Here is a 23,814-nt window from a genome sequence, read left to right on the forward strand (position 1 = left end):
ATTAATTAAAATGAATTGAATAATTTATTTAATTAATAGAAGAATGTTTGGAGATGAATCAATTAAATATTAATTTAATTAACTGATGGCTAGTGGATTTTTAATCAAATAAATAGCGAATATTTATTTAATTAAGCTGGACAGATTTGTGTGACTACAAGGTCTATTTTGGGTTTCTTTCTGAGGTTGTTGGCAAAAATTGTGTGTGAGTATCCAAGTGAAGAGATACGTGATTCTTGCCAGACCAGAAGAGTGAAGTGATACCTACAGAGTGTAAGTGCAGAAGGTGAAGAGGAGCTAAAGTGGATCTGCATTGGCATTGTGTGCTGTTACCAGATCATTGTAATACCTATTGATCTCTAACCACTTCAACAGTTGGGAAATCCCTTAATAGGGTAGCTTTAACCAGTTTACTGTATATCCTTTTACAGGGTGACTCAAAACCATTGAGTTCTTGAAATCCTCTAACAAGGTAGTCTTTGATAGGGTTTAACCCTTAACTGGGTATTCTAGCCATCCCTTAACTAGGTGATCCCTAACAGGATCGGTTCCTAATAGAACCTATTGTATCAGTCTTTAACTGGACAAGGCTCCTAACAGAGCGGACTTCTAAAGAGTTCAAAACAGCTTGTGGGTATTCATCCCCACTGTGGTTTTTCCCAGTTGGGTTTCCATGTGAAAATTATGTGCGTCATATGTGATGTCCTTTTCATTTGATGATATGTTGTTTTCTGTCAAGCAGTGAATCATGTTGATCTAACTGTTTACATATATGTCTTTAATGATAGTTTACCTGTTCATGCACTAGGATGAAATGGAAATGAAGTATTAGACTGTGTGAGAAGATAAGTGTCAACTGGGTTATGCTTGTCTCAGTTATTTTGGGTTTTGCCAGTTGTACTCTATTTAAGACTGGTGTTACTGTTTGTCTATCAAAGCATAATGTCTGCTAACAAACCAGATTAGGATTGTGTTTTTGTCTGTATTGATTCACCCCCCCCTCTTAGTACTAGTTTGGTACTATCCGTTCATCATTGATTTATCAATTGGTATTAGAGCATCCTCCAGGTCCTCTGTGTTATAAGCTTAACCACTTGAGATAAAGATCCCAGTCTAATGATGAAGAGGGAAGGTCCAAAGTTCAACAGAGAAAATTTCAGTATATGGAAAGATAGAATGAAGATATACATAAGAAGCATGGGTGCTCAACACTGGGGTTATGTTGAGAATGCCTAGGTTGCTCCTACCGATACTCTCACCGATGACCAAAAGAGAGAGATGCAGGAGAATGGGCAAGTGATGGAAGCCCTAATTAGTAGTTTATCTGACATTGAGTTTATTGATGTCCAAGATAAGGTGAATCCCAAAGAGGTATGGGATACTGTTGAAAATATCTATGGCGGTGATGAGCATGTAAAACAAGCTAAGGAAGAAAGCCTTAGAGGGAAGTTTGAAGACATGCAGATGGTTGAAGGTGAGACCATTCAATAGTATGGAATAAGAATCAAAACCATTGTTGGAGATATCAAGAGTGCTGGTGGTAAAATAGAAGATTCCATTGTGGTGAGAAAAGTCCTGAGATCCTTATTACTGGTCTATGCAATAAGGGTTGCTGCTATTCAGGAGTTGAGATCAATAGACAAGACTAAGGTATCCCTAGACTCCATCATTGAAAAGTTGATAGCTTATGAGCTAAACAGTTTTGATAGAAGTGTTCAAAAGATTAAATCGGCTTTTAAAGCTTCTTCTTACCATCCAGAAAAGGAAAAGAAGCTAGCACTAGTGGTGAAACAAGATAGAGCAGATAAATGGATGATGAGGAGATTTTGATGGCATTTGAAGCTCTTCTTGCCAGGAAACTTCCTAAAGGAACCGGCAAATACAGAGGTAAGCTCCCTTTGAAATTCTTTTCTTGTAACTAGATAGGACATATTGTTGTAAACTGTCCTAATGGTGACAACAAGGACAAACCGGAAAGGTTCAAGAAATTCAAAGGAGGAAACCAGAGAAACTGTTTTTTGGTAGTTGATGAAGGTGTCACAGATGAGGAATCAAAAGATGAAGAAAATGAAGATATTGTGTTTGTTGTTGTCAAGGAAGATGTGTCAGACAAGAAGGCTCTTGTCTCCCGATTTGATAATTCCAATGAGTGGATTATTGATAGTAGCTGTTCTCACCATATGACTTGTGACTGGAGCAAGTTTCTATCTTTGGAAGAATATGATGGTGGTGTGGTTCATTTTGGTAATGATGCACCATGTATGGTTAAAGGTAGAGGGTCCATCTCTCTGAATGAAAAAAGTAGTGCTGACAATGTGTATTAGGTTGATGGTCTTAGACACAACCTTCTGAGTGTTGCCCAACTGAATGACAGTGGTCTCACTCTGGAATTCAAGAATGGAGTGTGTAGAATCAAAGGAAAGAATAGTGAATTGGTGTCCACCGGCATATAGACCAAAGGTAATCTATTTCAGCTGAATGCAAATATAAGTACATGTCTTATGGCTAAATTTGATGATAGCTGGATATGGCATAGGAGACTCTGCCATGTAAACTTTGATAATATTGTGAAGGCCAGTAAGATCAAGGTAGTTAGAGGGTTGCCGGTGCTAAGCAAACCGGACAATACCTTGTGCAGAGAGTGTCAATTGGGGAAAATGTCTTCTTCAACCTTTAAAGGTAAACCTTTCACTACTAATAATTTTCTCGATCTTGTGCATACTGATTTGTGTGGTCCTATGAAAACTAGGAGTATGCAGGGTGATAGGTACTTCATGATCTCACTGATGATTGCTCAAGAATGATGTGGGTCACATTCTTGAAAGATAAGTTTGAAGCTTTTGTAAAGTTCAAAGCCTTCAGAGCATTAGTGGAGAAGGAAAGCGCCAAAAGGATCAAGTGCCTGAGAATTGATCAAGGAGGGGAATTCACTTTCGGTGAATTCAACAAGTACTATGAATAACATGGCATCAAGAGGCAGCTGTCGGCGCCCCAGACTCCATAGTAGAATGGCCTAGCAGAGAGGAATAACCGGACTGTGGTTGAAGCAGCTAGAACCATGTTGATTCAGGGAAAGGTAGCTCACACCTTTTGGAGAGAAGTGGTGAGCACTGCAATCTACACAATGAACCAGGTACTCATCAAGAAAGGTAAGGATAAAACTCCTTATGAGTATTGGACTAGTAAGACACCCATGGTTAGCTACTTTAGAGTGTTTGGTAGCAAATGTTCATCAAGAGGAGCGAACACCAGGGCAAATTTGATGCGAAATGTGATGAGGGAATATTCCTAGGGTATTCCACCAAGAGAAAATCTCTCAAGTGTTTCAATATTAAGACTTAGAGAATTATGGAAAGCATCAATGTAAGAGTTGATGAAACCTCTAAGAAAACTAAGGAAACCGACAGTGATCAAGTGGTAAATGAACCGGTTGTAACCTTCTGGGAACTAGTTGTCAGTCAACCAAGTACCAGTAATAGTGTTCCTACTCCAGTAGATGTAGATGCTGATACTGATGGAGATGAGGATGAAGAAGAAAATCAAGAGGAATCTATCAAGACCATTCCTAGGAATGTCAAGCTGAATCATGATCCTAAGAAGATCATAGGAGATAAGGATGCAAGAATTCTTACAAGAAGAAAGGTCAGAGAAAACTCATGTATGATCTCTGAATTTGAGCCTAAATCATTCAAAGAGGCACATAAAGATGAAGACTGGATCAAGGCAATCGAAGAGGAACTTGACCAGATAGAGAAAAATGGTACATGGTCTTTGGTACCCAGACCGAAGCATAAAAATGTCATTGGTACCAAATGGGTTTTCAGAAATAAGCTGAATGAGGATGGCATAGTGATTGGAAACAAAGCCAGATTGGTGTGAAAAGGATATGCCCAAGAAGAAGGAGAAAACTATGGAGAAACCTTTGCTCCTGTAGCTAGATTGGAAGGAGTTCATATGCTTCTTGCATATGCAACTTTTAAAGGATTCAAAGTATATCAAATGGATGTAAAATCTGCATTCCTAAATGGTGTACTTGAAGAGGAAGTGTATATAGAGCAACCAAATGGGTTTTCCCTATCTGAAGACAATGACATGGTGTGTAGGCTACATAAAACCTGATATGGTCTAAAGCAGGCACCTAGAGCATGGTACGAATGCTTGCATTCCCATCTTATGAAGATTGGATTTGAGAGAACAAGTGAAGATAGCAATATCTACTTGAAGTCTGAAGGAGATCAGATCCTAATCTGTGAGGTATTTGTTGATGACATTATCTTTGGTGGAGATGACAAGATGAGTCATGAGTTTGCAGATGAGATGAAGAAAGAGTTTGAGATGTCACTCATAGGGGAGATTAAGTTCTTCATTGGACTATAGATCCAGCAGATGAAAGATGGAATCTTCATCACTCAGTCCAAGTATGTCAAAGAGGTGTTGAAGACCTTTGGCATGGAAGATAGAAAACCGATTGGTACATCGATGGTGACCAGTTGTAAACTATCCAAAGAGGATGACACAACATTGGTTGATGAGAAGGAATATCAATCAATGATTGGTAAGTTGCATTATGTAGTGCATAGCAGACTGGATATTGCACATGGAGTTGGCATTACTGCAAGGTTCCAGAAAAGCCCAAGAGAATCCGACTTGGTTGCAGTCAAGCGGATTCTTAGGTATTTGAAGGGAACTATTGACTATGGGTTATGGTATCCATACAATAATGATTTTAACCTGAGAGTGTTCACAGATGTTGGTTGGGCTGGTAATGTAGATGACTGAAAGAGCACAACCAGTGGTGCATTCTTTCTCGGTGGTAGATTGGTCTCATGGATGAGTAAAAAGTAGAGTTGTATCTCTCAGTCTACAGCGGAAGCAGAGTATGTTGCAGCTTTCATGAATTGCACTCAGACAATTTGGATGAAGCATATATTAAATGGCTTCAAAGTTCTTATATCTAAACTGGTAAGTATATTTTGTGATAATACTAGTGCAATTAACATCTGCAAGAATCTGGTTTTACATTCAAGAACCAAGCACTTTGAGCTTAAGTATCATTTCTTGAGGGAAAAGGTTCAGAACAAAGAGATTGCACTGGAACATGTTTCCAGTAAGGAGCAGTTAGCAGACATATTCGCCAAGCCTCTCCCAAAGGCTACATTTATGTACTTAAGAGGTGAATTAGGGGTGCTGCCCCTTCAGGAAGTAAACTAAAGGTATATGCTCCACATCAGTCAGGTATTGCATAGTCAATTTTTTCTTCAGGATTTATGTGTTGAAGGATGCTACTCCTCAGGGGGAGCAGCATAATGAAACAGGGAAGCTTGTGCCTCCACTTTGGCATTGTTGTCAAAGGGGGAGAAGAAGAGAAGCAGAGAATATATCTGCAAAAATTGGGGGAAAAGATGTGAAGTGGAGAGATATCTTTGTATATTGCCATCAATGCCAAAAGGGGAGATTGTTGGCATTATGTGAACCGGTATGAGGACATAATGACATTGTATGTTGTGATTGATGTCAATATGCCGAAGAGGAGAGAACCGGTATATATGAGAACTGGTATAACATTGTGAACCGACATTTGTGCCAACATAAAGCAGTGTGTTTGCTTAAGGTGAACTGACATGTGGTTATGGGAACCGGCACATGGAAGCTTTGTATGACTACCAGTTGGTAGTCACAACTTCAAGGTTTCCGGTTGAAGAGTCTCAAGCCTATGTGACTCAATCGGTGACTTTGTGTGATGAGTTAGCATTGTAACGAAGACCAAATCATGGTGCCATGTCAGCCTTGTGCGCGTGAAGGATCTTGCATGAAGGAGATTGTTCCTATCTACCTTGGGAATGTGCGAAGTTTTAAAACGGTGATAACATGTGATGGGTTATCAACCGCCATGAAATCGATGGAAAATGAACGATGGAGAATGTCTTGAGATTGGATCAAGACTGTTGCATTTAATGCAGTGTGCTCAACGGTTAGGATTGAACCATTTGAATTCCTTAACCTAACAGGTTTAGGGTTTAGGGTTTATGCTACTGACCTATCTATTTCCTATAAGGTCGATGTTGGGTTTCTTTATGAGGTTGTTGGAAAAATTTGTGTGTGAGTATCCAAGTGAAGAGATACGTGATTCTTGCCAGACCAGAAGAGTGAAGTGATACCTGCAGAGTGTAAGTGCAGAAGGTGAAGAGGAGTTAAAGCGGATCTGCATTGGCATTGTGTGTTGTTACTAGATCATTGTAATACCTATTGATCTCTAACCACTTCAATAGTTGGGAAATCCCTTAACAAGGTAGCTTTAATCAGCTTACTGTAAATCCTTTAACAGGGTGACTCAAAACCATTGAGTTCTTGAAATCCTCTAACAAGGTAGCCTTTAACAGGGTTTAACCCTTAACTGGGTATTCTAGCCATCCCTTAATCGGGTGATCCCTAACAGGATCGGTTCCTAACAGAACCTATTGTATCAGTCTTTAACCGAACAAGGCTACTAATAGAGCGGACTTCTAAAGAGTTCAGAACAGCTTGTGGGTATTCATCCGCACCGTGGTTTTTCCCAGTTGGGTTTCCACGTGAAAATTATGTGTGTCATATGTGATGTCCTTTTCATGTGATGATATGTTATTTTCTGTCAATTGGTGAATCATGTTGATCTAACTGTTTACATATATGTCTTTGATGATAGTTTACCTGTTCATGCACTAGGATGAAATGGAAATGAAGTATTAGACTGTGTGAGAAGATAAGTGTCGACCGGTTTATGCTTGTCTCAGTTATTCTGGGTTTTGCCGGTTGTACTTTGTTTAAGACCGGTGTTATTGTTTGTCTGTCAAAGCACAGTGTCTGCTGACAAACTAGATTAGGATTGTGTTTTTGTCTGTACTGATTCACCCCCCCCTCTTAGTACTGATTTGGTACTATCCGTTCATCATTGATTTATCAACCTCCATTGCCCTACCCCCAACGCAACAATAGGCAAAGACCGCCCATGAGCTAAGGCATCGGTGCCCTAGCTCGAAACCCTGTAGACTCCCTCGCGCACAACGTCATCCTCATTTGGTTAGGTTTTAATTAAGATCAAATTGATCTGACTATTTAAGATGAATAAGCAAAATCATTTTTCTATCTCATCACTTTAAAGAATCACACAAATAAATTATTTTCCTTTTTTTTGCCTAAATAATAAATCCCACTATCCATATAATCTCACCCATCCATTAATCATTGAATCTCAACCCTCTATTTTGCAACCAATTATTTAATTTCCATAACAATTTTAAATAGCTTGTACTCTCACCATCCATATAAAACAAATAGAATCTTCATCATTCATCATGCTTCCTACATTCAAGGGAAATTCTCTCAACTAATCTCAACCATATATCATCAAGCAAATCTAAATTGTTCATCCAAACATACAAAAAATTATAATTAAACTCCGAACATCTACCAAAAGATGTCCAAAAATGTCAAAAATAGATGATGCTAATATTTTGAAGCATCAAAAGAGAAACTACATCCACAACATCATTTCCATTTATCTTAAGCATATTCACACCAAAAATGGAGTTTTCACTTGGTAATAAATTGATTAGTTCTTGTTTTGTTTGAATTATATTATTACTCAATTTGAGGTTTATACTTAGTTTGAGGTAGGAACCTTTTGACGAGCACATAATTATATTGAGAGGGTGGGAGCGGGGGGGGGCGTGGAGGGGGAGAATCAATATAATGCAATATTTTTTACTTGAACCAAGATTTAAAATCGAAAAATATGAATCAACAATAACAACAACAACACAATATCCACATAAGAAAAAACAAAAAATTATATTGAAACCCTTTTGGGAGAAAACCATGATGAAGTGATTGATTGGATCTGCTATCCAAATTTATTCTCACAAAGATATGATGAAATGATCTTACAAAGTTTGTAGGCACCAACCCATTGGAGACACCAATCATGAATTACATAATTTGCATGCATCAACCTACTAGAGACACCAATTCCCACAGCTAAGCACCAACTCAACAAGAGACACCAATCTCTTTGATAGGGGGCACCAACCTCTTTTGCATAAGAAAGTACATTAAAAAAGTTGAGTTATCAATAAATTACGATTAACATAGCTCTACTCTAAATAGTTCTACTATGTCCAATTTAATTTTAATTTGCCATTTATCTTCTCTGTAATGCATTTGCTTTGCTCTGCTACAAAGGATGGAACATTTTGCACCATGCCAATTGCACATAGACAACTACTATTGTCTTCCTGAAGTTTTTATATATCAATCCACACGATTAAATAAATGGCGACATCGACCTTAGTGTGTTTAAATCATTACTATAATGTGTATGATGTTTTCTAGGATATAAATTTTAAAATGCATCCAATAAACCTTGAGCTCAACTATGTTTGTGTTTGAAAAAAGAAACCCTATTGAGCCATTACGGAAGAGGGACCAATAGGTGAGAGGGGACCAATACATGCTATGGTAGTTGAATAAAATGGGACCAATAGTGGTGTCCAAAAAATATCATGTTAATTCTTATCCCCAAAAAAGTACCTCTAAAATTCAAAAACTAACCAATCATGTGATCCCACATTAGCACACAAGTAAACATGATTGAGTGCATACCTATTGGTCTTATCATAATTTGGGACCTTTTTGGATACCTTCACATAAATGCATGGTGATGTGGCATTATATTTGGCCACGTGGACTTGAAAATAATTTTTTTGAAATATAGGGGACTTGACAAGTCAAATGTTATACAAAAATGAAACTAATTTTAAATATCTACATAAGATTTTGAAAAGCATGAAGTTAGGCTGTACACCTACAGGGCCCTCTCCCATATAATTTTTTAATATTGATTGTTGATAAAGTATTTCATAGGTAGAATAAATGGTGATCTAGATGTTGACCACACTTAAATATTTTAACTAGGAAGATATGCTCTATTAGTCATCATAAACCGATCAAAATAAGGTCAACCATTACAAGTCATTGATCATGACCCCCAAGGCAAGTGACATCCTATTCAAAGCTGGTTTGACATGAAAATCCATGTTGGAATGACACAACCACTTGCCAAATAGACACTCTATTGTGAACAAGATTAAAGCCCTCAACAATTCTCACATGCTCTTGCACTAAGCCACCATGTGGAATTATCTCATATTGTCTCAAACCATGTCTTTTCCTCTTATGGTCCCATGGTATCCCAATATTTGGAAGCATCTAGGTTCATCATGGTCCTTGATCTTATTGTTTTCACTCTTGTGCTAGCTTTGATCTTTTTGGTGGGTCTAGACATATGGCAACAATGTGTTGAATCATATAATTGATAGTTTTAGATACTTGTACTTTCCCACCCTTACAGAGCCAATGAGGAATAGAAAGAAACTAATTAGCATACATCTCAACAAGAATATTCCATATGTACTTCACTTGGACTAGGGTCCACATTGATAATATGGGAGGACACAATTGTATAGCCTCACAACACTGCCAAGGTATAGATATTTGTAGAGTGTGCTAACATGCTATCATGACACTTATTACATAGGTGTAGTAGTGAAACTTTGAAGTGATAGAGGTGAATTGGGCCTATGCTCGCATCATGGATTGAATGAATGCCAGCTAGTGCTAACTTAAATGTAGATGACGACCACATCACTTAAGCCAAACATTAAATACTTAGGAAGTTATCAAAATATTACTAGGTAGAACCATCACTATTTATAAGAAGGTGGGGCTGATACATGCATGACTTAAGGTAGATTATGTTATAACTTAAGTTACCAAGCATGGGCCAACATTAGCCAGCTAAAAATTATAACAAAATCAACTAGGCCCAAATTATTCTAGTGTATTAGACAGAAAAAAATGAAAACCTTTTCAACCTATCTTACACCCTAAACACCATGCAATAGAGCTTCCAAAGGCCGATACAAGATGTCAACCGTAATTAACTATTCATCCTACTTCTTTGACATCAATGACAATATATCCAACTGACATATTAAACATTTTCAATAATATGAGATAACACCAACCTTTGAAATCAATGATAACATTCCTTGACATCAATGAAAACATTTGAAACAATCTCCTTTTTTGTCATTGACGAAAATCACTAAATACTTTATAATAGATGGCAACTTTTGAGAAACAATATGCTACTCAAAAACTCTCTCCCTATGTGCAAATCTCTCCCTTTGACATCACTGGCAAAGAAATTTGTAGGTTACATTAATTTTTTCTGTTATAGTATTCCTATATGCATCTCTCCTCCTTTAGAGTATCTCTTCCCTTGATTGTATTTGTTTTGATCCCGTGTATATATCTATGAATGCTGAATTTGTACCTATTCAAAAAATATACCTTCACAGAAAATAGACTTGTCTTCATTGTTCTCCTATCTTCAAATATATTCTATGAATAATACTTTTCTCTCAGCTATGTAGCACTTGCATAAGAGATCAAAGAGGAATGGAAAGTGATTGTTGTGATGATGCAAGGATATGATGCAATAGGAATGAAGATGTAAGATCTAGAATGATTTTGGCATAGCATTGGGATGACAATAATTGTGGATTTACAAAATGGAATCAAGAAACCTCTTCTATAGAAATATCAATGAGAATCAAGGGTTTACATTAAGATGTGTAGAATCATAAATTGGATCCTTATGCAATTTTTTGCTCAACTAGGCCCTATTTTAGTATGTATGGCTTCCCACATCCAATACCATTCATCCCAATTCAATTATACACATCATTCCATCTTATCCTTTCCATTTTGGACCTCAGGTCCCAATTTGGAGCCACACTGGAGGGAGCATGGCACCTAGGGTGACCTGCTCCTAGGAACAGGCCAATCAAGGCACCTTGCTCTCTAGTGTTTGGGCCCAAATTCAAACTACATAATTGTCAGCATGGTTAAGAGAGAAATATTTTTCCATGTCAATTTTCTTTGAGTTTTGCACCTTGAAATGCTTGGGAGAGGTATATAAGCAAGGTATCCTCCCTAATTTTAGGTAATCATGAACTAGGCACATGGGAAAATACAAAGAGAACATGAATGATCAAGCAATTCAAGCATTCAATGTATTTCATCCCACCATATTATTCATTGTGGCAACCTTCAATAACCTTCATGCAAGAATGTCTTTCATGATGTCCTTTTAGGTATTTTGTGAGTCATGCCCCTCAAAGAACAAAGAAGCATTTGCATCATCAAGGTATAAGACACTTTCATTCTCAGATGTAACATTTGTTATATATCAACATATTTTCCTTTAAAGTTCAATTCAATTAAATTTCATGGTTAATTCCAAAATTGAGGTTTGACTTAGGAAAACCCCTTTCTATCCAACATTTTTTCTTTTCTCTATGCAGGAAAACGTGATAGACCCACAAAAATATGTTCCGAACAAGCAAATGGAGATTTACACTCTATAATTTATTGAAGCTAAAAATGCTAGGAGTGGGCCAAGCAAATCACCTTAGTCCCAAGAGTAGGTGGAGCAGATTGTCTTACTCCCTCCATTTTTTCTTGAGATTTGTCCTACAAGTTGGTTACAATCTTCTCTTCTAGATATTATATTGGAATTAGTTTGGCAGCTCACTGTCTCTCTATACACACAAAAAGGTCATCTTATCACCCATTTTTGCATCTTTCTTCCTAAATTGTAGTCATGTTCAATTACCCCCATGAGGGACCACTAAATTAACCTTGTGTGTAAGAACTTCTTGGGCCAAGTGGATCATTCTCCCTCTCAAAGTGATTAAAGTGAAAAATGGGCCCAAGCTTCCTACTTTGCCCATACAAGAAAGTGAACCCTATTTCCCCACATCACAAGAGGTTAAAAGGTGAATGACCATGATCACATAGTTAAAAGACACTCTAGAGGATTGAAGAGTAGGTAGAGATGAAGGGGGGAGATTGAGTGGTAGTTAAGAGTGAATAGGGTTAAGAGGTTAATTTGAAATAGAGGGCTAAGATTAAGAGGTAGGCAATTTAGAGAGGTGTGTTGTCATGTGGAGATAAGGAAAGATAAAAGGTGGTTAAAAGGAATTTGACACTTGTCACATGCCTACGAATTTAGATTATGATCCATGTGAACAAGTTTTAGGGTTAGGATTAGAAAGAAAAAGATAACAAATTAATTAAATAAATATAAGTATTTATTTAATTAATAGAGGAAAAATGTGAGACTGGGAGAATTAAATAAATAACAAATATTTATTTAATTTTAGAAAATAAAAGGCTAATGAGTTAATTAAATAGACAAAAATATTTATTTAATTAATAGTAGAAAAAGCTAATGAATTAATTAAATAAATAAAATTATTTATTTAATTAATAGAGGAGATTATGATAAAATAATTAAATGAATAATAAATATTTATTTAATGAAGTTATGATGATGTTAGGTGTCTACAATCTCTACGAAAGGATATTTAACAACTCTCCCCCTTAGCTATGACTCTTCAAGGATATAAGATAACACTTTGATGAGCTCACCTTGATACTATGGTTCTCCTAAAGAACTTGAAGACACGATGAAGGAGATACCACTCCTAACTTTTGACTAAGATACTAAAATGTTTCTTTTGGAATGGAATTAGTTAAGATATCTATAGTCTATCCTATAGAAATGTATTCCAACATGACCTATTGTTTTGCAACTTTCCGTCTCAAGAAATGATACTTGATAAGAATATTCTTTGGTCTTGAATGCATTACTAGATTATTTGATATGTTTATTGCACTTGTTTTTTCACAAAGAATTGAAATTAGTTGATCATATCCTACTTTAATGTCATTCAATTTTTTCTTCATCCAAAGCAGCTTTGTGGAACATGACATTGTTGTCATGTACTCTACTTCTAATATGGATAAAGACATAGATTCTTGTTTCTTACTTAGCTGAGACACAAGACTGTTCCCAAGGAAGAATTCTCCTCCAATTGTAATTTTCTTGTCATCAATACTACTTGCTCAATATACATCTGTATATGATGTTAGAGTGAAACATTCACATGAGTTTAGTCCAACCACTCGCTTCAACTATAGTTGGATCATGAGACGAGGGTGATCTTTTCCATTTACTTCGGAGTCCTTATCTATACCAATAGAATGTGGAAACTACCCTCCCAAACCCATTGCTATCCTATAGTTCAGGAAAGTAGCTCCTTTATGATTGCCTCATCGATTAGAAAGAAGATCTTGATGTCACTATTTTAGATAGACTCTGCCAGTAAACGTTGCACCATAAACCAAAATCCAAAGTGTCTTTTAGATATCTAAGAATTCTTTAACTACCTAGAAATGAGTTTATTTGGGTGTTGCTTAAAATCTATCTACCATTCCCACTGCTTTCATATGAATATGTACCCTAGAGACAAGTGAATGTTGTCTTGTCTTGGTCGTTTGGTGCAAAATTTATCTAGTTGTAGCCATTAAAACCAACCAAGAAGGAGAAGTACTTTTTACCTACTAGAGAGTCTAGTACTTGGTTGATGGAAGGAAGGGGAAATTGATCCTTATTGAGCTCAATTCCACAAAAACTCTCTACATCCCTACTTTGTTAGGAACAATAAATAGAGTTGAGACCCACTAAATTTTAGAGATTGGGTGTGTAAATCCAGTGTCTAGTAGTTTTTGTAGATCTATTTTTACTATTTCTTTTACAAGGGGTTTATCCTTCTCTAAGGTTTCCTGACTAGTCTATAGTATTCTTTGATATAACTCTCATTTTTGTGAAGATTTAGATCAAGCCACTTTATGTTATGATAATCCCAAGTGAAAGTTATCTTATGTTCCTACAGTAAGGAAATCAACTGTGACCCTTATTGTTCATTGAGCTTGTTGTTTATATTAAGATGCTTTCTAGGGGTGATCTCCACTTGAGCAGTGAGGAGACTCATTAATGCAACATTCATACATGGAATAACCATATAATTGGCATTGGGAAGCATCTTGTGAAGGACATGTGTATTGAACATATAGTTCTTAGATGATTCTGCAAGAAGTAAGACATGTAGTAGGCAAGAAGAAAAAGCTAGGAAAGATGGATTTTATGCATCCCTATTGTAGTCATTTTGGATCACATGAGATAAGACAATGTCTTCATATTGTAGATGAAGCATGAGACTTCTATCAATTGTCATGATGGCTTGCAAGGTATTTTCCTCATTATCCCCAAGGTCAAGCCATATTAATCAACCTCATTATGTAGTTCTATTGGTAAATATAAAACTAGTTTCATGGTAACATTGCCATTTGAAATGACCATTTCTCTAGATCTATGCCTAATGAAAGAATCCACAATAGCAATCCAAGGTCTATCTAAGATAAGTGGATACCCTCCCAGGTTGGCTTTAGGCTACATTATTATGAATATGTAGGATACTCCCAAGAATATAATTTAATAACTAGGCCTTTCACTATCCCTTTTGGTTTTATTGTTGAGGTGTCATCTAGCTAAAGTGTTGAGAAAGTGCATCTAGAGTGCTTGATAGTTGATAAAGCCACATTTTATGTATAATTTATTATTGTGATTCTTGACCATTTATCATTTAGTCATATAGATCTAATGGTGGATATTTTGTGTGCTTTGTCTAACCTAGAAGGAAACCCTATATTATAAGGGCATTGTATTATGATTATGTATTGTGATATATTCTGAGAGTCTAATAGTTGTTTAGTTTCCTTTGGATCTCCATTGGTGATACGTCTGTGAGAAGCTTGCTTTGGAAGTATATTATAACTTGTTATTGATTTCTAAATAATAGATTGGGTGACTTTTAGAGTGTGGGGTTTTTCTCTCAAAAGGGTTTCCAAATGTAAATCATTTTGTTGTGATATGCATGCTATTTATGTTATGTTTCTATAAATTTAATAAATCTATAAATTTTTTACATTAACCTCCTCTCAAGATTAATGTAGAAAGTTGTTTTTCTACATAACTTCCTTACATTACAGATAGTAAGAGCAGGCCTTAAATAAGATAAGTGCAGGCTTTGTATAGTCTCCCTAGTCATCACATTTATGGTTACCCCTAAGTCAATTAGTGTATCAGGTATCAATGTTCCATTGATGGTAACATAGGGCTACCAAGGTCAACATACTTTAGAATGAGCCTTCCTAACATTATATTTGTCAATTGTCCCACAACATGAACAATTGAATGATCTTTCCTTTTCGTACTTGGTTTCTTAAGGCACAAATATTTGATTATCTTATTATAAATGGACATATCCTTAATTTATTGAAATAATGGAATCTTTACACATTCTTAAGTTGGTCCTAAAAAGAAAAGGTTTATTCAGGTTCATGATTTTGTATGTTCAACCTCTTTGGAAATGGTGGTGTTGGAGTCATAATGGGCTCTTTCTCAAGTGGAGAATTGTAGTTTCTCAATGGGGGGTTAAAACCACTAGAGGTTTCTTTGTTGAACACCCTATAGGACTGAGAGATGGGGGGGGTGGGTAAATCAGTCTAGAACTTCAAAATAGATTATAAATAAACATTAACTAAATGAACAATAACACATTAATCACCAACACATGAACATCAACCATCAATACATGAACAACATATTTATGTGGAAACTGTAAATAGGCAAAAACCATGATAAGAATCTAACTCACAATATGAAAACAATGAAGAAAAATTTTAGGCATATTTCCAATGAGCACTTACACCTGAAGGACTTGAAGAGCTAAGGTGCACAACTTTAGGCAAGATACAAAGAGGACTTCTTCAACGGAAGGTCACTACTTCAAGGACAAGATACAAACTACTGTCGAAGGACTCATCATTAGTCAGCAATGAAGGGAATAGTTGAATTGTAATTGAGAAGAATTCTCTTGAACATGAAATTATTCTTGAACAACTAAATCATCGACAAACATCATGGTAAACATTTATGATATTCTTCACTGTCATAATACACTATCTTATAGAATATATCACCTTCAAAGCTCTTCTCAAACTAACTTTTGCACAATTACAAGCTCAAATTTTCTTGCATATCATTCACATACACTTCTCACACAATCCACTTTCCATCACCTCACAATTCATCCATTCACACATCTTAAATATGAGATACACCATTGAAAACCTAATTAAGGGTTAGCCAAAAACAAAATAAGAAATATTACACAAAATAAGACACTCAGACCTAAAATACTCAAATAAGTCCACTCTAGGAGAAAGAGGGAACCAACACATACTGCAATACGTCCTTCCATGATTGATCAAATGGTCCACACATGGTAACAAATTCTTCGAAGCTGTTAAATAACATCCAGTTGGCCGCATAACCTCTTCCAATGCAAAATACTCTATGTGGATCTCCACATGCCATGGTAAGACCCAAAAGACAATCTTAAAACATCTTCCAACACATATTCGAAAAAAAAGAATGTGACCCACTAAACTACAACACAATCAACAACATATCCAGAGGGCACCGAAAGCTTTCCAAACCATCTTAAATACAAGATGCCACAACCATCACCAAAAAATATTAACTGTAACACAAAACACAATATGTAATAACCAAGATCATATCCAGACCAACATCTATCTAGATAACCAAGTTTGATATCAATGACAAATATAGAAGCTCATGCTTTCAACACTCTCCCCCTTTGTCATTGATGACAATACCAACACATCACCTGGTCATAATAATCTCACAACAACTCTCTCTCCAATATCACAACTCTCGCCCCCTTTGAAAACAATGACAAAGGGTGTTGCAAGACATAGTGATCAACTCACACCATTAGAGCAACGACAAGACCAATCTAGGAGACAATGATAAGTGTCGAGTCTGCCTTTGAAAATATGCACCACTGAAAATGGATCTAGTTAGATAAAGTAGGGTCATTAACCCCTAACTTCCATCTAAGATAATTAAAATTATCCTTCAACAATGTCGTGGTAAGAATGTTTGCTACCTACTCTATTGTTGAAATGTATTCCAATTTTACTTCTTTCTCTGTAACCTTCTCTCTTAAGAAATCATAATAGATTGAGATATGTTTAGTTCCTAAATGCATAACTATATTCTTTGAAATGTTTATAGCATTAATATTATCATAGATAATAGGAATAGATTTATTATATAACACTTTGATATCCTTAAAAGTCTACTTCATCCACATAACTTGAGTATAGAAAGATGCCACAATAATATATTTGGCTTCTATAGAAGATAATGACAATAATTCTTGTTTATTACTTATCTATGAAACTAGTATGTTTCCCAAAAAGAATGCACCACCACTAGTACTCTTTATGTCATCAATATTTCTGACACAATCAACACTATATATGCTTTCAACATGAAATCTCGATCCTTCTGTTGTTCTCAAATTCTGATTCCCTTTTTATCCCCTGTAAGAAATTGATAACTCCATCTGCAAATGGAGAGACCAAGAAAAAATAACCTTAGAGCAACATATGACAAGGTTTTAAGAACCTTATACACTTTGAACTTATCCAAAGTTCAGGCGGGTATACCTCTTGTGAATGAATTCACACTTTTAAAATAGATCCATAGTAAACCAGTCCAAAACCAATGAATCCTATCACCTTAACACAAACTGAAATAATGAAATAAAGCTTATGCTAATGTTCAGTATTGATCTACAAGAAATCTAGCAAGAGAACTACAACTGATACCAGTGCTTAAATCCAAGCCACAAAGTCATCTAAAACTAAACAAGAATTTCACAATTAAACATCTCCATACATAGCATCACTTCGACTTCTATAAACCCCATACATGCCTGACATATATAAGAGTTTTTCCTTATTGGACTAGACAGTGTTAATCAAATTCAAAGCTTCCAACAAAGTAACTTACTGACAGAGATATTTCTTGCATATTTAAGTTCCCTACTGAAGAGAAAAGCTAAGAAACACATCTATTAAAGACTACATTACAATCCATGCTCAAATGAGTAACCCTAGATTACCCAAGTTGAAACCAGTAAATTATTGAAGGAAAACTAGAAGACAACACAAATTTTAAGCTCGAAAGTTTATGGTCTGTATATTGATATTCATTTTGAAAAATCTTACAAAACTTAGAAATATTCTCTATGATCCTTAGACAAAACCCAGATGAATTTCTGCAGAGTTTCTTTACAAATTCTTGTGATCATTTTTCATTAGTCCTAGTATCCATTTATAATAGCATGGATGCATACAAGCTTCAGACCTTTTCAAAAGGTTTGTTACAACAGACTTCTTGTTTGAACAAGAAGTATCAAATCTTTTCCATTTTCTAATGGCCCCTTTCCCGCGGTTGTCATTCTACGGCTTCTTCTTGAACCTCTGCATCTAGTACAATATACTTTCTTTTCCACTCCTGATACATGTCATCAGCATGCCATGAGAAGATAACAACTTTCCCTTTTGTCTTGGCTAATCTCTTCCAAGAGTTCCTCATTTTATTTACCTTTGTATTTAGGAAACCATAGTGTGATTTAATCTTTCCTATTTCCTCAATTATTTTGAAAAATAGGGAGGTATCATCGGTGCTAATGATTCCCTTTATTCTTAATGATAGGATGGCTTCTAATTCATTAAGCCATACTTGTTTGTCCTTCAATTGAGCTAGACCGGCAAAACCTCTAGGGAATAATTCAAACACCTACTTAGTGTACTCCTTCTTGCACAAGTTGATCTTGCTTTCTACATTATCCACTCCTTCTGCTAACTTTGCCAGATCCTTTATCACATCACAAGTGGATTTGATAATGGGGTCAAGCCCTGCCTCATCATAAGACACACATATAAGTTCTAGGTCCTCCTCCCTAGGCTTCCACTTGTCCAAAATAGGCATTAGAACAACCTTGTCTCCTTTTAGCTCATTCCACATATCCAAAGATTTAATCATATTATTATACCCCAATGATGATCCTATAGTGTCAGCAAAACTCAAAATTGTGGCCCTCACTCTCTCTTCATATTTATTTGTGTAAAGCGGAAAATCGCGATCGAACCCTAGTTGCTCTCCCCTCTTCCAACTCCAAGGAGAGAGAAGGGAGATTCACTAGGGTTGATGGTTTTCACTTAGGGGAGAGACTTTACATTCAAAAGAGGGGTTGAAACCCACAAGATCCAATCCCACACAATGCAAGATTGGATGCTAAATGTGTTTCAAGGGTTAAGAAAGCAAGGCTACCCTCTTTTGTAAAGAATGTGCATAGAAGAATTAAGCTAGGAATGCATAGAAAGTGACAAAGATTCGCTTATAAACTGAGATAGGGATATAGGATGAAGCTGCAGACTTGGAATTAGCAGTAAAATGTCGATACGGCACTGTCCTGCAAATTTGAGCAAAAGTTGTCGGGACGATGGCGCCCGAGCGCCACGGTCCTCCGAAAAATCCGTGAAACGAAGGGGGATCTGTTCGTCTCTGCACAAGGATTCCAGATCTTCAATTTCAGCCGTGTACCTGCAACCTACACACAGAAAAGCGAAGATGATTGGGGGGTTAGGGATTAGGGGTTTGCCTTTAGGTCAAACCCCGGTTTTGGAATTAACCAAGAAATGAGCAATGCTGTAAATGTAAATGTCTGTAATGTAAAACAAGTACTAATACCTTGTTGTAAGGATGTTTGTATCCTTATGTGCGAAGGTATAGATGTTGTATGTTGTATGTTGTAGTAGTATGTAGTAAGTGATCTCCTCTTCAATGGTTGAATCCTTGTCTTGAATGCAACACTTAGCCTTGAATGGAGACTTGAAATGATCAATTGCTTGAAGGAATGCTTGAATGCTTGAATGCTTGAGTATAATTTCCACGCTTTTTCCATCATCATATCAAATGAAAGAGGAATATGTAGTTTATATACTTGTCATTTAGGGCTGATAGACTGATTTTCCCAACCTTAGGCCGACTAGGAAAGATAATTTTCCAATTTGCAAACATAAAGACCAGAAGTCCAAAAGAGACCGGGCCCAAAATAGGACCTAGGGCCCAGGGCGCCCTGGTCCTGAAGGACCAGGGCGCTGAGCGCTCTGGTCCCACCTCCTGGGACAGCAGGGTGCAAAGGAGGTTCAGGCCAGGGTGCAAGAAAATGCAGTTTTCAGTGTCATAATCAGGTTTCGGGGTCTCCATTCAGGTTGCGTGTTGCGTCACCATCGTGAAGACCGAAATGCAGTCGAAATTGCAAGTGTCGCAATTTTAGGACGCTACAATTTGCAAACAGGGTTTGAGCCTGTTTTAGATTCTCCAACTCCTAAGGAGTGATCTCAACTGATTGGGAACTAGAAGGTGTAGGATAAGGTGAAAATTTGATAATAGAGATAGTAGAGGGAGGCTATGCAGGAGAAGAAGCAATCATCAATGTTGAGGATTCACCTCAATGGTATTGACCAGCTAATTGGCTTCTCAAATTAGCAATAATAGTGTCTTGGCTCATTACTTCTCCTTTGGCATCATTGTAAGCTTTCAGGATAGTCTCTAACTTAGTTTGGAGAACTGCCTTTTCCATTGCTTCTTTCTCTGCCACTGCAACACTGAACTTTGCAGTCTCTAAGACTATGCTAGGAGCCTCCACCACTCCAGTATTTTGCACTCTCTTCACTATCATACCTCCAAGGTAGCTTGACTCTGGGGTATCCTTTTTCTTTTTATTTTCATCTCTTTTCAGAGACTACATGACCAAAGCAACATTATCCTTGCTAAAGGTTACTCCTTCCATAGGCTTGGTTTCTTTCCTGTCTGCCTCTAGAACCAAGGCATCTGCTATATCCCATTCAGGGAGGATGAGTACACCAGCCTTTGCTACCATCTCCCTTCCTTGCTCAGGAGCGATGGTCTTAAACTCAGTGACCATTTCTTGCTTTATTTCCTCCTCCACCACAGATGCATCCTTGTGGGGCTGCTCACCTTTCCTCTTCTCACATCTGGCATTAAATCTATCAGTATTCTGCTTCCACACAAACTGCATGAAAGCTCCTGAGGTGACAAAATTGCTATCAGCTAAAAATTCCTCACTGGCCTGTTTAATGGCAAGATCTAGTTCATAGCCTTTGAAATCGTTGGTTGTAATGTTCATCTTAGCATCTTTTGGCTCTTGTGGCATTCCATCCTCTATTTCATCATAAGTATAAGCTATCTCCCCAAGACTCCCTAACTATAGCAATTCCTCAGCTGCTGCCTGTTCATCTCCTATATGAATAGGGGATTGAGATGGGGAATACAAGGGCTCATTAGATTGCACTTCCTTTCCCACTCTTTCTTCTTTGGGGATTCTTGAATGTCAATGACATCTTGTATTTTTCTCTTTCCTTTTGAAGTAGAAGGCTCCCCTGTTGTTGGCACTAGCACGCTGTACTTGGATTTCTTATGTAGAACATAGTCACCCAAAGGGATTGCTTTAGCAGATGTAGACCTAGATAAAACTAATCTTTCCTTCTCAGGGTTATTTTTAATCACTGCTTCCCTTTTTTCTTTCAATGTTTGCATTACATCTTCAAAATAAAGAATTAAGAATTTTGTATTTTCCCCAAAAGGGTGAAAATTGGACAAAGGGTTATAGCTGGTGTCCAATTGATGCACAAAATCTAAAGCCTTCTTATAGGCTACCCATTTCTCTTTCTTCAACTCTTTCTCATCCAAATCAAACTCATTTCTGATAAGGTCTTCAGGGAATTGGAATTGGTGATGTCTACCTTTGCATACTACCCTCTTCCTGAACATATTATTAAAGAAATCATCAGGGTCAAAAAATCTTGACATTGTAGTGGACAAATGGTAGGGTTGAAAGAATTCCTCAAAGCACTTCCATCCTCCTTTGGTAATCACAAACTGGTGTGCTATTGTTTCTGTAGGGAAAATGGTCCCTTTTCCTCTATTAGATAGCTCTGCCTCTTGCACATTTCCAATCTGCCCGAGGACTTCTGCAATTCCTACTTTTAGTGGGGCCTAATATGGCAACAAAAATGGAGTGGCTGTGAAACCATACACTCTGAAAATTGTAGAAACAGGGTACAAGTACATGTCACCCCAATTGTGAACAATTTTTATTCCTTCAACAAACTCCTTTGGCCTAAGGAACTCCAGAAGAGCTTTGGGGACCCTTGGACTCTCTGAACATAAGAGAATTCTGATCTTGGATGCAAAGCACTTATCAAACTTCAAGTAGCTAACATCTTCTCTATCCCATGACAACACTGTGCTCCATAGTTGAACTAACATTTTCTCCCCATCCTTTTCTTTCACCAGGTCCATTCCATTGGCAAAGTAATCACCACCCTTTGAATAGAAACAGATGCATAAGAAGGGAGTACCATCCAAAAGGTCTATCCACCTTACCATTCTTTATCCCTATCAAGCCTTCATGGATTGCATCAGTAATATAGGGGGCATAATCAAATGTAACTGCCAGAGAAGCATTTAAAATTTGAGCAATCATTAACATGTAATGATTTGGCATGTTTACTTCAACATCCTCTCCAAAAATCTGCAGAGTGACCAATATAATCCTTTTTCTCTAAGAGTGAACAAATTTAAAGAGAAAGGCTCCATGGTATTAGGTCCTACAACAATCAACCCACCTATTTTAACAAAGAATTCTTAAGAGGCCCATTTGTAAGGTGATTCCTCTGTGCATTGTAAACCTAAGCAAATGATTCAAAATTAATGGGCTCCAAATAATTAGACACCTCACTGAGCCCAAATACATTTCTGAACTCATCATCATTTATTTCAATGAGGGTTTTTCCATTTTTATCCCTAACACTTTTAGTAATAGGGTCATAGTTGTGTGCAATCTGAGTTAGGAGATCCACATCCATGAACACTCTAGGGACCACCAGTTTACCTACATCTAACTCCCAAATACTGTTCATTGGGGTCGGGGAGTGTCTCATATTGAATCCAACCTTGAATAGACCCAAACCAGATAACCCTATTTGTGGATCTCTAAGCCAATTACCTTTGTCATACAATCCTTCCCCTATTCTCAAGCAAGGAGCCTTGGGCACTACTAATTCCTTAACCTTAGCTGCTACGTTTGTGGACATAGACAACCGTTCCAAGAAATCATCACAAATTGCTCTTTCCTGGTAATTAACTTTCCTTGTGAAGTCTCTTCTGGGTGCCATCTCAATGATATTCAAGTAATTGAATTACTAATTATAGCAATTCTTTAATAGAACAAAACCACAATTCAATCAAAACCTTCAAGTAACTAGTAAACAAGATACAAGAAAACTTGTTCTCGGCCTGAAGAACTCTGCTCTGCACCAACTTTTTCGCAAAAACTCTTCGAAATGATGCCTACATTCAATTGATGTGAGCGTATATACAACAATCAGCTCTTAACTTTGACATTGATACCACATGCTTTGGCCATCACCTCATAATTAAATTCACGAATGAATTAAAAAATTTCGCTCCAACGGATCATAACATGTCTGTGTTTCCATCACTTTCTTGTTTCGCCATTTCGTGAAGCCTAAAATCCGCGCTTCATCCTGAAGTGAAATCATGCCAACCGTTAGATCCAACAAAACTTTCATGACTTTTCCTTTACTGACTATTCTTCATTCGGCGATGGGCTCAGATCTCTTTCGCTATTTCGCGAATGGTAAACATCATGCACTTTCTCCTAGCGAAATCGCAGGGCCGTCCAATCAAAAGGAACTTGATTGGTCTTTAGTTTTTCCTATGTTTGGCAGTTAACCCTACTAACCACGCACCAAGCGCTTAATGCTAGTGGTCTTCGTTTCTTCACGAACGGTAATTACCTTGCATCTTCGGGC

This window comes from Cryptomeria japonica, chromosome 10 (genome assembly GCF_030272615.1).
Source record: "Cryptomeria japonica chromosome 10, Sugi_1.0, whole genome shotgun sequence".
Taxonomy (NCBI): domain Eukaryota; kingdom Viridiplantae; phylum Streptophyta; class Pinopsida; order Cupressales; family Cupressaceae; genus Cryptomeria; species Cryptomeria japonica.